Here is a 16,112-nt window from a genome sequence, read left to right as displayed (position 1 = left end):
TCTCTTATGATCCTTTGTGTTTCTGTGGGATCAGTTGTAACTTCTCTTTCATTTATGATTTTATTGATTTGGGCCCTCTGTCTTTTCTTCTTAATAAATCTGGCTAAAGGTTTGTCAATTTTGCTTATCTTTTCAAAGAACCAGCTCTTAGATTCATACATCTTTTCTAGTGATCTTTTGGTCTCTATTTCATTTATTTCTGCTTGGATCTTTATTATTCCTTTCCTTTCAATAACATGGTTTGTGATTATTCTTCTTTTTCCAATTATTTTAAGTGTAAGGTTAGATTGTTTGAGATTTTTTTCTTTTTCCTGAGGTAGGGTTGCATTGCTATAAACTACCCTCTTAGAACTGCTATTGCTGCATCCCATAGATTTTAGATGATGGATTGTGTTTCAATTTTTCACTTGTCTCCCAGTATTTTTTAATTTCCTGTTTGATTTCTTCAGTGACCCATTTGTAGTTAGTAGCATATTTAGCCTCCATGTGTTTGTGTTTTTTGCAGTTTTTTCTTGTAGTTATTTCTATTCTCATACCTTTGTGGTCAGAAAAGATGCATGATATGATTTCAATCTTCTTAAATGTATTGAGACTTGTTTTGTGGCCTAGCATGGGTTCTATCTTGGAGAATGTTCCATGTACACTTGAAAACAATGTGTATTCTGCTGTTTTTGGATGGAACATCATATATATATATATATATATATATATATATATATATATATATATATATATATATGTATATATATATATATCTGGTCTAATGTGCCATTTAAGGCCAGTATTTCCTTATTGATTTTCTGTCTGGATGATCTGTCCATTGATGTAAGTGGGGTGTTAAAGTCCCCTACTACTATTGTGTTACTGTCAATTTCTCCCTTTATGTTTGTGAATATTTGCTTTATATATTTAAGTGCTCCTATCTTGGGTGCATAGATATTTACAACTGTTATATCTTCTTCTTAGATTGATCCCTTTATCATTATGTAATGTCCTTCTTTGTCTCTTGTTACAGTCTTTGTTTTAAAGTCTATTTTTGTCTGATGTAAGTATTGCTACCACAGCTTTCTTTTTGTTTCCATTTTCGGAAAATAACTTCTTTCATCCCCTCGCTTTCAGTCTGTGTGTGACTTTAGATCTGAAGTAAGTCTCTTGTAGGCAATATATATACACGTCTCAATTTTTTAATTCATTCAGCCACCCTGTCTTTTGATTGGAGCATTTTGTCTACTTAAATTTAAAGTAATTATTGATAAGTATGTACTTATTACCATTTTGTTAATTCTTTTCTGGTTGTTTTTGAGTTCTTTGTTCTTTTAGTCTTTTGTTCACTTTCCTTGTGATTTGATGACTATCTTTAGTGTTATGACTGGATCCCTTTCTTTTTCTGTTATATGTGTGATTATTTTAAGTTGATGAGCTAAGTTCAAACACAGTCTAACAAACCTGCATTTTTACTGCAGGTTATGGGAGTTCCCTTGTACATAACTAGTTGCTTTTCTTTGCTTTTAGATTATCTCTTTATCTTTATTTTTTGCCATTTTAATTATTATATGTTTTGGTGTGGGCCTCTTTGGGTTCATTTTGTTTGGGACATTCTGTGCTTTCTGGACCTGAATGTCTGTTTCCTTTCCTAGATTAGTGAAGTTTTCAGCTATTACTTATACAAATAAGTTCTTTGCCCCTTTCCCTCTTTTCTCCTCTGAGATTCCTATATTGTGAATATTAGTACACTTGATATTGTCACAGAGGTCTTGTAAACTATCCTCATATTTAAAAATTTTTTCTTTTGCCTGTTCATCTTGGGTGATTTCCACTAATGTCTTGCAGTTTGTTCATCTGTTCCTCTCTATCATCTAATCTGTTGATTTTTTTCTAGTGTATTTTTTATTTCAGTTATAGTATTCATCTCTGGTTCTTTATATTTTCTAACTCTGTTAAAATTCTCACTGTGTTCATTCATTCTTCTCTTGCGCTCATTGAGCATCTTTATGATCATTATCTTGAACTTTTTATTGGGTTGACTGCTTATCTGCACTTCATTTAATTCTTTTTCTGAGGTTTTATCTTCTTCCTTCATTTAGAACATATTCCTCTGTCTCCTCATTTTGCCCAATTGTTTGTGTTTATTTCCATGTATTAAGTAGGTTGGTTACATTTCCTGATCTTGGAGAAACAGTCTTATGTAGGAGACATTCTATGGAGCATAGCAGCACATTCCCCTCTGGTCACCAAAGCTACATTCTATAGTGGTGCCCCCTATGTGGGCTGTGTGGGACCTTATGTTGTGGCAGGGCCAACAACTGAGGGCACACTGGTAGGTGGGACTGGTCCCCAGCCCCGTTGGCTGCCAGGCCTTTCCTTGTGTTGTGGCTGCTGGCCCATTGTTGAGTGGGGCAGGGTCCTGGTATGACTGGTTGTGGGACCTGGGGCTGGTGGTTGAGGCTGGTGCTGGTCTTCTCATGGGTGGGTAAGCCCCTACTGCTAATAAACTAGATGAGACCTCCCAAATGGCACTTGCCAGTACCATTGTTCTCCTGGTAAGATGAGCTCCCAAAAATGGCTGCCATCATGTCTATATACACAGGGGGAATTGCAGTTGCCTCCTGCCTCTCTGGGATGTTCTAGCAAGTGAGTCTAACCCAGGCTGGGACTGGGACTTGGAGTGTGTGAGATTTTGCACACACCTTTTAAGAGGAGAGTCTCTGTTTCCTACAGTTCTCCAGCTCTCCTGTATCTAAGCCCCACTGGCCTTCCAAGCCAGATGTTCTGGGGGCCTGGCCTCCTGGTGTAGTACCCCCAGGCTGAGGAGCTTAATATGGGGCTTGGACACCTTGCTTCTCAGGGAGAACCTCTACAATAGTGATTATCCTCCCAATTGTAGGTCACCTCCCCCAGGGGTGTAAGTCTTGACTATTCTGCATCTCTACCTTTCCTAGCCATCTTGTTTTGTTTCCTTCTTTGTATCTTTAGTTGTGGAAGATCTTTCCTGCTATTCTTCAGGTCATTCTCATTGATAGCTTCTCTGTAAATAGTTGCAGTTTTGGTGTGCTCATGGGAGGAGGTGAGCCCAGGGTCTTCCTACTCTACCATCTTGGCCACACCTCTGTGCATACTCTTTTTAATATCAGCTTGTGATCATGACTAAGGGAAAAGTGATTATTACTTAGGAAACCATTAGTGTGCATTTCCTTTATTACTGCATGTACGTAAATCTAGGATAAATGCTTAATATGTCTCTGGAATAGTATCTGATCTCACCTAATACACAAAGGGCAAGACACACTCCCTTTTAATTGGGAAGCAGAAAGATAAATCTGCTTCAATATCATCTCTTGAATTAGAACAGAGAGATTGCTTCAATAATTTAACATTTCTTCTAACTTTAAAGCAAAATGGTGTCATGATGCCAGAAAATTGTATTTAAAAGCCTATTTACATAGCATATGCTAAGCATACATTTTGAGTTTTATGAATTTACTTCATTTAGAAAAGCTTTTGGAATTCTTATTAGACTATCAAAGTGTTCAATTCCTTTTGCCCTTTTTGCTAACTGATGGGTCCCATAAATATTGAACCCCATGAATTGTACTGATTATAGTCTCTGTGCTCAGAATTCTTACTCTTAATTAAGTGGTGAAGCTCATAAATTTCTGACCATGAATTTTCCAGGAAGCCACAGTTAGAATGTTTATCAGCCAATCAGATCTCTTAATTTTCTCTCTTGTTTTATAAAATAAAATGTTGCTGCTATATAACATTGAATGTGATGGATACAGAGTTGTTTGTTTGGCCTCCTTTGTTTTTGTAAGCACTAATATTTTGGAAGATAAATAGTACTTGATGTTTCATTTACTTTGTTTATAATCTCAAGGTACTTTGGAAAGTTTATTATGCTATAAAGCTTGAGTTAGCTACAGCTTTTCTGTTCTGATCCAAATAAGCAACAATCGTCAAAACATCAGTAATTCAGAAACATTGTGTCATGGATATAGCAACAGAACCATTTCAGAATGAAACTAATTATTGATTATCCCCAGGGCTTCTAAGATCAAGTATGCCTCAGTAGAGTTAATTATGCCCTCAGTTCTGCAGAGTTTTTGCAATGGCAGGTTCAATTTACTTAGCAAAACTATTGCTTTGTAAGATTTGCAGATGAGTCAATTAGACGGTCATTAATTGGGTGGCCATTGAAAATGTGGTGGGTCCCAGTTGGGAAATGGTCTACTCCAACGACTAATGTATATTAATGCCAGCATTAACGACCTTTGAGCTTTTCCCCATGTATCCATGGGAAAACAAATCAAAGAACCATTCAAGGAAAAATAGATTTTGCTGAATTGGTATGTTTTTCTGTTCAGAGATTAACATTGCTTATTGAATGTACCAAAACCACAAAATTTCAGGGTAACATTAATAGTTATCCTTAACTGAGTAAAACTAAGTGCTGGAAAGGTCATAATTAATTTTAAGAGTGTTGTATTTTCAATGTTTTTATTAGGTAGGTGATTTTAGTCTCCTTAAGGAAGTATATTTTATTGCCAATATATAAGAATTTTCAAAATATAAGAATTATATTCAAAATAAAAGAATTAAAACATTTTCCATTTTAAATAAATTAGATGGATGGATGGATAGATAGATAGATAGATAGATAGGTTTGAGTCCTTTATTATCTTTATACCTGGTAGTTTATCACCAAATATTTTTTACTTTCCAAGGTCAAATTTGAAATATAAAAACAAATGAAGACTTTGTAGTGGGTTTAGTCTTAAATGTAGTTGACTCTGTCCCAGAGTGTTTCACAGTATATGACTAGGGCATAGTAGCATGCAGTAGCTTTTTCACCTACTCAGATATCTTTGGCCTAAGTCTATTGGTATAAGATGGTTTTCTGTGTATTACTTCTATCTTGATGATTTTCTGAAGCTTGCATATTTGTTTTGCAAATATTTTCTGAATTGACTACAAAGATGATACTATTATTGACGGTTAACTTTGGTCTTCTTTCTGGCCTCAGAATTTCAAAGGGAGAGATCCTTATTTTCTCTACTGTCAAAGCAAATGTTGAAAAAAAAAAATGAGGTTGACCTTTATTCTAGATCACTCATTACTTCACTTAAAACTGGATTAGCTCTTGCAAACCTAGCCGTAAAGACCAAGTCATTGTTTATGTTTTACTTTTTTATTTTACCTTTTGACTCCCTTCATCTATTTCTCCTACCCTCTCACCCTCCACCTCTGGCAACCAACAATCTATTCTCTGTATTTATGTGCTTGTTTTTTGTTTGCTTGTTTTGTTTATCATATTCCAAATATAAAAGAGATTGTATGGTATTTGTCATTTATCTTTCTCTGACTTGTTTCACTTAGCATGATGCCCTTGAGGTCCATTCACGTTGTTCCAAATGACAAGATTTTATTTTTTTTTATGACTGAATAATACTCCATTGTATGTATACACCACATCTTCTTTATCCATCCATCCATACACGGATGGACACAGGTTGTTTCCATATCTTGGTTATTGTAAATAATGCTGCAATGAATATGAGAACAAAAATATCTTTTTGAGTTAGGGTTTTCATTTTCTTTGGATAAATACCCAGAGGTAGAATTGTTGGATCATATGGTAGTTCTATTTTTAATTTTTTTTGAGGACTCTTCACACTGTTTTTCCTAGTGGCTGCACCAAGTTATATTTCCACCAACAGTGCACAAGGGGTTCCCTTTCTCCACATCCTGGCCAATACTTGTTATTCCTTGTCTTTTTGATAATAGCCATTCTAACAGTTGTGAGTTGACATCTCATTGTGGTTTTGATTCGCATTTCCCTGATGATTAATGATTTTAAACATTCTTTTCATGTACTTGTTTGCCATCTGTATGTCTTCTATGGAAAAATGTCTATTCAGGTCCTCTGCCCATTTTTAATCAGATTGTTTTTTTGCTACTGAGTTGTACAAGTTCTTTATAATTTTTGGATATTAACTCCTTATCAGATATGTGATTTGAAAATAGTTTCTCCCACTTACTAGGTTGCCTTTTTATTTTGTTGATAGTTTCCTTTGCTGTGCAGAAGTTAATTTGCTGTAGTCCCATTTGTTTAGTTTTGCTTTTGTATAAATAGTATTAAGGAGCTTATTGAATTAAATTGTCTAATTTCTCAAGGGTTAACTAAAAAATTAAGAATTTTCCCTTTTCCTCTTTAAGCACATGGTAATTAAAATAATAGAATTATGCTATATCCTTATTTATGAAACTTATTCTGAATTGCTAATATACTTTGCTGAGTAAATTTTTATCCCTATATTACTGCTATTAATTTGAGGCAGTGTGGAAGTAGCACAATCTGATTTTCAAGAAGAATCTCTGTAATTAGTATAATTATAGTCTAAAAGAACCATATAATCAAAAATTGAATTAAGTGAAGAGGAGAAAATATCTAGTTAAAAAGTTGGCCTTGTAATGTGTGTAAGAATGGGCCTAAAATTTTTCAAAATATGTTATATTTTGAAAGCTTTATTTAAATTTCTTTGTGGAATTCAAAAGAAACAAACTAGATATATGTGATCTAGCAATCTAATACAAAACTAATATTAGGTTTGCACCTATGGGTAAAACAATTTAAGAAAGCATAGACATCAATATATGATTAGGTCAATATTTATATCACACAAAAATATACCTATGCTGAAGGAATACAGAATAGAAATTCAACCTCCCTACACAAAATCAGGCCTGCAGAATTGGTCTGAGAGATTTTCCCTAATATCATCTTTCAGAATTTTTCAGAGATTTATTTTTTTCCTCCCATGAATGCAATTGGTGGCTATAGATTTACAACAATCCTGGTAAGTGTAGCATCAATATTTCCTAAAGTATGTTCCACTCAACAGTATTTCCAGTTATGATAAATGATGGAAGAAATGTGATCACACTTTGAGAAACAATGAATTTTAAAAATCAAATATATTTATTTACTAAAGGTCTTCTCTAGGCCTATACTTTTACCACTGCCCAAACTTAGAATAAGAACTTAGAACTCTTTAATTCCATACATTCCTTCCCATATGTTATCTTACTGTATTCCTGTATTTTAATTTTGCATATATTTTAAACCTCTCAAAACATTGAGATTGTTTTAATCAATGTTACTTCTTATTTACCTATACATCTCTCTTGTAGTCTCCCTGCCTGCACTGCCATATTTTCTTGGGATAATTTAGCTTTTGTTCTAGGAATTCCCTTTTATATTTCTTTTGTTTAAGTTTGTAGGCAAAACAGTCTTTCAATTTGTTTATCTATAAACATCTTTACATAGCTATCATTTTGAAGGATATTTTCAAGAAACTTAGAATCTAGGTTGGCTGGTATGTTCTTTCAGGTCTTTAAAAAAATTCATTCTGTTTTCTTTTGGTTTCTGTTGTTCTGATTGAAAAGTTAGCCTTCAGTTTTACTCTTCCTATTTAACAGTGTTATGCCTTTATTTTTCTCTGGCTGCTTTTAGACTTTTTGTTTGTTGCTGGTTTTCAGCAGTTTTTTGTTTTTTTTTTTAATGATGTAACTAGGTGCAGAGGTCCTTTTATATCTCCTTCTTACCTTTGTAGAGCTTCCTTAATTTGTAGTTTAATTTTTTTCTGCCAGTTGTGAAAATTCCCAGTTACTTTTTTCATATTGCTTCTGCCCCTTCTCTCACTCATCCCATTCAAAGATCGCATTACAGCTATATTACAAATTTTACCCATGTCTCATACATTAGGTGTTTCTTATAATTCCTTTTTTCTCTCTGTGTTTTACATTGGACATTTTTACTCACCTAAAGGCCAGTTCACTAGTTTTATACTTGTTCAATGTGTGGTTAAATCTATCTGTGAAGTCATTTATTGTAAATATTGTAATTTTCAATTCCAAAATATGCATTTTCTATTTTAGTACAGATTTTATTTTCTGGTGATATTCTCCATCTTGTCATATATTTTAGCCAACATACTTATCACAGTAACTTTAAAGTCTGTGTATGATAACTCCAGTTATTTTCTCTTGGATTTGACCATTTGCTTCTGTTTTTTAGTTTGTTTCTTTTGCTTTTTTGTGGATTATTTTGCATACCTGTTACATTTTGACTAAATTCTGGAGATTGTATTTGAAATTTCAGAGCTTCAGGATGATACTATCTTCCTCAAAAAGAAGATGTAATTTTTAAAGAATTCCTGTCAGGTAGTTGGAGAAAAGTAAATGACCTTGATCCAACAAGGTTTGATATAATCTGAGACTGAATTTCAGTCATCCTGAAGAACTTGTCTATTTCCAATTTTCCTTTACTCCTAGAATTCCTCCAGAACTTTCAAATAACAACCTGATATTTCCAAAATATGCCCTAATTGGTGAGCCCCGAACATGTTTTTGTTTCTCCTCCCTGGCCATGCAATTGTCAGCAACTCTGAACTGCTATTTTCTGTTTGTTCCCTTAATTGGCAAATTCTTAAGTGAGAAAATGCAATATAATTTTTCCTTTTTCTTTGGGATCTTTGTTCCTCCTAGAGTCTAGCTGACTCAGTTGTTCTCTGATGCTTACAAAAGCAGTGTGTGTGTGTGTGTGTGTGTGTGTGTGTGTGTATGTGTGTGTGTTGTATTTGTACAATTTTTAGTTCTCACAATGAGGGTTGTTTTCTGATATAGGCTATTTCTTCATAGATGGGAGGAATCAATTTTGGGTGTATTAGATGAATCCAAGGACTCATATGGTTTGAATGCAAAGTGTGAGAAAAAAATGAAATTAAAGATGATCTCAAGATTTCTGTCTTGAGCCACTTAAAGAATGGACGTGTCATTAAATGAGATATGGGAAACTACAAGTGTTGCAAGTTTTGAGAAAAGTATTAGTTATAACAACTGAAGCTCAAGAATAGGAACTGGACAAGAGATATGAATATAGGAGTCATTAGCCTACTGAGAAAATTTAAAAACATGTGACTAGAAGAGATCACCAAGGATATGAATATAAATAGAAAAGAGAAACATGGACTGAACCCCAGGGCATTTCAATATTCAAAAGTTAAGGAGGGCTTCCCTGTGCTTGGCCAATGGTCTCTGGGAGCCAGCGGGCAGTGGCCCTCACCAGAGACTCTCCAACAGGCCCAGGGGGACAAAAGTGGCTGTAAATCCAGCACATGCATAAGCAAGTTAAAGGATTTAATATGAAGCACAGAAGCAGATAATGCCAAAAAGCAAGCAGTAGTTGGTACATATTTAGTGAGTGGGGCAGCATTTCCTTCTTCCACTGCTGCTGAGGTGGTAGAAATTAGTTGAATTCAGTATGAAATGGAATACACCAAAGGTATTGGTCAGGGTATTGAAGGTCCTGGAAAAATTATAGGTAGCACCACCAAATGCTGACCTTGAACAAGGATTCCGAGAAGGAGTTTCAAATGCTCATGTGATTATGCAGGTTCCAGGGAGAATTGTTGTATCAGGAAATAATGAAGACATTCCACTTTCAAGACCAGCAGATCTTGACCTTATGCAGTCAACTCCCTTTAAACCACTGGCACTAAAAACACCACCTCATGTGCTTATGCTAAGTGAAAGACCACTAGATTTTCTGGATTTAGAAAGACCTCCTCAAACCCCTCAAAATGAAGAAATCCATGCAATTGGCAGGCTAAAAAGAGAGTGCTCTATGAGTGAAAATGCTGTTTGCCAAAATGGACAGCTGGTCAGAACTGACTCCATGTATAGCATTTCAAATATAGGTACAATGATTGAAGGAACTTCAGATGACATGACTGTTGTAGATGCAGCTTCATTAGGACGACAGATAATCAAACTAAATAGATGTCTACAACTTCTGGAAGTGGAGAACAAAGAAGGTTCTAAAAGAGAAATGGTCATGTATTCCATTACCGTAGCATTCTGGCTGCTTAAGAGTTGGCTCTGGTTTTGCCGCTAGAGGTAACCTCAACTCTCAAAAGTGTTGTCTCAACAGCTGGAAATATAAAGAATTTGTGAACAAACAAAACGTTAGGGAGAGATGGAGGAATCAGCAAAGAGCCTGAGGATATGCAACCAAAATGAAAAGGGGAAGACAATGAGAATGTGGTGTCCAGGAAACCATAGAATACAATATTTTAAGAAGAGAATGAACAACTGTATTATATGCTGCTGCTAGGTCAACAATAATAGAAACTTGGCCATTAGATTTAGAAACATAAATATTATTGATGACTTTTAGAAAAAAACATTTTCAAGGAGGAAAAAACAATCCCTCTATTTGGAGTTGGTTTAAAAAAGAAATTGAGGGGACCATTTGGAAGCAATAAGTGTCGACAACTGTGCAAGGAATTTTGCTGCAAAAAGAAACAAAAATTATCTCAGTAAAGAGAAAGAAAAGAAATAAAGGTAGGCTTCTAAAATGTTAGGCAAGTTGTATATCAGCCAAAGGGGAAGAGGCAGTCAAGACTGTTGTTCAGTTGTTTTTATGTTTTTGTTTTTTAATAAACTTTATTTTTAGAGCAGTTTTAGTTTCACAGCAAAATTGAGTGGAAGGTAATGAGATTTCCTATATCCTCCCCTGCCTGCACATATGCACAGCCTCCTGCATTACCAACATCCCCAACAAGAGTGGTACATTTGCTACAATCGATGAACCTACATTGATATATCATTATCACCCAAGTCCACAGTTTACATTAGGATTCACTCTTGGTGCTGTACATTCTACCAGTTTGGACAAATGTATAATGACATGCCTCCACCATTATAGTATCATACAGAGTACTTCCACTGCCCTAACAAGCTTCTGTGCTCTGCCTATTCATCTCTCTCTCCCCACTAACCCTCGGCAACCACTGATATTTTTACTGTCTCCATAGTTTTGCCTTTTCTAGAAGGTCATATTTATAGTTGGAATCTGACAGAATGTAGTCTTTTCAGATTGAGTTTCTTTTGTTTTAATAGGAAAAATAAAAACGTGTCAGCTAATGGTAGAACAGGGAAATGATCATGTAAGGCAGAGGAGAGAAAGACTGATATAATATTTTTATGGAACCACTAACAGACACATTATTCATTCATTTAATTCTCACAAAACACTTTAAAGTAGATATTATTACTGTTATTATTACTGCAATTTTATATATGGAAAGAGGGAGGTTCTGTAATGTATTCAGTTCTACCAGTTTTGGAAACTGTATTTATCTTTTTATTTTTTTTAGGATCCAAGAATTTTTTATTGGAGTTTATTATTATTATTATTATTACAATTATTATTCAGTGTGAACTCCAAGTTCCAGTGCTTCCTTTCTATCTTATATGTAGAGGAGATTTTAACTCTCTTTCCCAAATGGATTTATTCTCCCTCACCCTTGTTCCTCAACTCTTCCTTATCTATTTCGCGAAAATGGTTGCTACAATTATTCAACATTGAATGGGGTTTAGGAATCATTTAATCCAGTGCCTTTATATAATACAACACACTTTGCAGACTCAGAAATATTGCTATGGTTGTAGAACTGGGACTGAAATCCCAGCTTGAATCCCAATCCAGTTTGTTTTCCTTTATGACGTGTTTCCTTGCCTCATGTCTTAGAAACTGAATTTGACCTTGAAGAGCCCAGCCTGCTTCCAGAGTCCACTGTTTTAAGCCCTCTGCCTACATTGGGCTCATTGTCACTTGCAGACATTTATTCCTGTCATAACTCTCGGTGTATTCCAGGGTCACCTAAATATTCCCTCTATGGCCTTTTATTTTCTTGACCTCATCTTCTACAATGACCTTTTCCTGGACACTATTTTAGTTAATTACTCCATGATCATAATCTAGTCATTGATAGTCTAACTCACTTCTCACCCCACAATCTTATTCTCAAGTTTCCTAGTCTTTGAGCTGGAAAGATAGGAGGTTGTTGTCAGAATCCTCTCACAGTTCTTGACCACACTAGAACCTCCTGGTTATTGTTCTTTATATTTTTCACTCTCTCTCAACCCATTGTGCCTTTCTTTCCCTCCTTACCCGACTTAGATTTCATGGTCCTGTCGGTGTCACAATCATTGCCTCACGTACAGTCTCTATCTCCTTACACCATCTACCATACTCAATAGGAAAAATCTCATCCCCAATTAAATCCAGCTTTATTACCTTTCACTCTACACCCTAGAAGCTGTGGAAGGTCTGGCTGCAGAAACATACAGCCATAGTGCTTGACCACCTTTGAAATTATTGACAGTTAAATACAGGTGTAACCTTAAGTTTGCCCGGCAATGCTCTTACACTTTCCCGTGCCATTTCACCCTCTCACTCTCCAAGACAACAATTTCATACTTTGTTTTCCAGTATGCCTTCCTTCCTCCTCACATTTAGTTTATGATCTTGTTTTCTATTTCACTGGGAAAAGTAGTAGAAATCAGAGCACTTCCACACTCTCCTACAAGCAAGCTCAATTTGCATCTCTACCCATCTATCTATCTGCCCTCATTTTCAACTGATGAATTTTCCTTGCTCCAAAATATTGAGAACCTCTCTATCTGTGTGCTTGATCATCACACTTCTTGTCTACTCAAGAATATTCCTAGAATTTTGCCCTCTTAATCTCTCTACATCATCAGTTTTTTCCTCACAACTTGTTTATTCTCACCATTACTCAAATAACATATTTCTTATCTTCAAGAAGAATTGTCCCTTGACCCAGACCCTCCTGCAACTACTGTACAAAGTATCTGCTCTTTACATAAAAACACCTTGAAAGAGTTCTCTATACTCATTGTCTACATTCCTCTTCGCATTCTCTCCTAAATGCCCGCTTGCCTCCAGCACCTCCCCAAAAGGTTTTTGCCAAGATCAGTGATAACTTAGATATGGCAACATTCAAGGATAAATTCTCAGTTTCTGTGTTATTTGACCTATCTGCAGCATAGGTTCCAACTTCTTGAAGTCCACCTTTACTTGACCTCCAGGATCTCACTCTTCATTATCTTCCCACTGCACTGGCTGATGATTACAGTTCCTTTTGATCTTCTCTTCATTTCTAATTAAATAACCTGGGCTTACTACTTCTTATTTTCTTTACTCCCTCCTAAATCAAGATTTAAAGAGCAGGGAGGCTGGATTTCAACTTCTTCTTGTGATGCCAATGACCATATTGTACTTGCTACCCATTATGGCCAGTTTATCACAGTGCCACTGTATTCCTGCCAGACCTTGGACTGAATGGATATGCTGCTTATCTCATTTTGGAAGCATTTGCATTTCCCACTGCTTCCAACACCTTTTCTGAAAATGAGTTTAATTGGGATAAAGTGTTGACTAAACAACTGAAAGGAGAAAATGAGTTAATTCCTTTGCTGTCTGTATTTTTATTTTGTTTTACAGAACTATAAAAATGGATATAGGGAAGAATGTAAAGTGGTAAGGTGAATTGAAAGCTCTACTTAAGGTTCTGAATGATGGCATTTTTCTTTGGGGACTTAGGAACATGAGCTTTCTGGCTGTATTTTTTGAAGGTAGGATGAAATGTGTACATTCTACAGGTGACTGTGAAAGAGCTTTCAGTAAGTCTTCTAGGGGAATGATAATTTGTATACTTCAGTGCTCACAGTGGTTGATGCGGTGGTTAATTTTTTATGATATTATGCTCACTGTGGCCTAGCCTAAGATAGTCAAACTTATATTTTCTCTTAGTGGAATTTTTCTACATAGCTTAAAATTTTAAACACAATGCTTAATTTCACAGTGACTTTCCATGCTTTTTCTGACATATGGAACCTCTGGCATTACAAATAATTTTATTCAACAGAAATTTTCATTTATTAACATGGTCCTTATTTAACCATGTATAACATGACAAATGTTTGGGTGGAATTTGTCTGTTTTTATTATTTAGCTGTTTTTCTAGCAATGCTTTTGCTTTTCTTTTTTACTGTGTCTACCTCGTTTATAATAGCAAGTGTAGCTGCACATGCACGCCCAAACAGACACACATACATATATGCCAAGGAAGGAAAAAGTTTTTCACAGCACATATGCCCAAATTGTGCTGGTTTCAGTTAACTAGATATGGTTATTGATACGGAAGGTCACACTGCAATTTAGAAGCAGTTAAAAGGTAATGAATGTGCTGAACTGAAACCTCTGCCTAGAAGGTTTTTCTTTTCACACAGAGGAAGTAAATAGATTTGTGTGTCTCTGTTGTCCCCTGCAGTAATGTCTTTAGGCCAAATGGCAACGTCAAGGACTACTGACACCTGCCTAAAATGCGTGAAGGATATTCTTGATTTTTAATTCCTGCAGTGTTTACATAGAGAGTTATGAATGCTTCATTGGTGCAGCAGCATGAATTATCCTATAGATAGTTATTAAGCATGGACTAATTTAAAAATCAAATTGCCATTGTGAATATCTATTTTTAAAGGCACTCTCATGATAATATGTTTCATAGTATTGAATAATGACAGTCTTTGATGGTTTGTGAGGAGGTGCACTGGGAGTGTGGATTGGACACTTGAACATTTTCCACAGGCTCCTGCATGGCCATCTTATGATGAATACCCCACAGAATGAGGCAGAATAGCCTGTGTGCTTAGTTAATGGCAATATGCCCCAAACACCGACAAAATAAAAATTACGGGTGTGATTTTAGGCATGAAAACACCAGATAATTTTGTTCATATTGAAAAGATGTAGCTAAAGTGTTATAAAAACTCAGGTCCAACTGCTTGCCACTCAAAAGCCAATACTCAAGAGGCAAGGTTGGTGGAAAGGAAAGTTTGCTTTATTCTGGAGGCCGGCAGCCAGGGGAGAGGGTGGACTCATGTCCAAAGGCCAACTCTCCACTGATAATCACTGGGCAAGAGCTTTTAAAGGGCAGTTTCAGGGGTGTATAGGTGGAGGGAGGGGGCTACATGCAGAAACAGCACAGTCAGCTCTGACAGTCATCTTGAAATTGGTTATGCAGTGGTCTGATCAGCATCATCTTGATTGTTTTTAAGTACAATTAATCTTCAGTTCCAGGGTTAATTTGTTCCCATTTCTTTGAGGCCAGTTCTCAGAATTGTGGCAGCTTATGTCATGGCTACGGTCTGGTCATCATGTAGTTAACTTCTTCGATCTGGTGGGGGTTTCAGTATCTATAAAACAGCTCAGGGCTTCCCTGGTGGCGCAGTGGTTGAGAATCTGCCTGCCGATGAAGGGGACACGGGTTCGAGCCCTGGTCTGGGAAGATCCCACATGCCGCAGAGCAACTGGGCCCGTGAGCCACAATTACTGAGCCTGCGCGTCTGGAGCCTGTGCTCCGCAACAAGAGAGGCCCGCGCACCGTGATGAAGAGTGGCCCCCGCTTGCCACAACTAGAGAAAGCCCTCACACAGAAACAAAGACCCAACACAGCCATAAATAAATAAAAAATAAATTAATTAATTAAAAAAAAAAAAAAACAGCTCAAAGGCTATGGCTCAGAATATTATCTATAGCCCTTGAAGAAGAACTAAAAGTTATTTTCTTTGTTTAATGACTAAACTATTATCATTTGGTCCTGTTGGACTATTTTCCTTTGTGTCTGCATTTTCTCACTTCTGATTAATTTTTTTCTTTGACTAAGTTTTTCTATAAGCAAATGCAGGCTGAGGACATGGGAGGGGGTGGGGTCTGTCCTGGGGAGGCCCCATAGCATCCTGCTCCGTTTCAAAAGTGGTACATTACTATTACATTATTTTCGTAGAATGAATAGATTTTTATTCTAAGAATAATTTTCTGATTAATCTTATCATTAACTGTGTATGCAGTCCCTATCCAGGGTGTGGTTTATTGTATCTGTTCTATGACCAAATAGAAATTTTGAATATAACTAAAATAATTTAGTAACTATGTTGTCTAATTCAGAACTCTCAGCATAACATCTAGCCCATGGTTCCCATATTTTTATTTTCATTATCTTGTTTTCCTTGTAGCCTTAAGATTAGTTGTCCTGAATAATGTTCTGGTCAAGAAAAGATAGATTCTTCTTGAAAAAAATTATGCCACTTTTAGGCGAATTGCTTAGAAAGGCAAACAAGAAAACAACATAAAAGAGCCATTTTAAAGGTCACGTTGCTGACAAATTGCCTATTTAAAATGGAGA

General features: G+C 36.0%; 1 pseudogene across 1 annotated transcript; it reads left to right on the top strand.

Annotated features, from left to right (window-relative positions):
• The first annotated feature begins 5,467 nt into the window (after window positions 1–5,467).
• On the top strand, window positions 5,468–15,132 carry LOC309626163 (mitochondrial fission factor pseudogene; annotated as a pseudogene). Its single transcript has one exon. The product of its transcript is annotated as a mitochondrial fission factor pseudogene (transcript).
• Window positions 15,133–16,112: the final 980 nt, after the last annotated feature.

The sequence above is a fragment of the Balaenoptera borealis genome (genome assembly GCF_965194805.1).
Source record: "Balaenoptera borealis genome assembly, chromosome: 1".
Lineage (NCBI taxonomy): Eukaryota > Metazoa > Chordata > Mammalia > Artiodactyla > Balaenopteridae > Balaenoptera > Balaenoptera borealis.
Note: the sequence above shows the minus strand (reverse complement) of the source record. Positions and strands in the feature narration are given on the sequence as shown.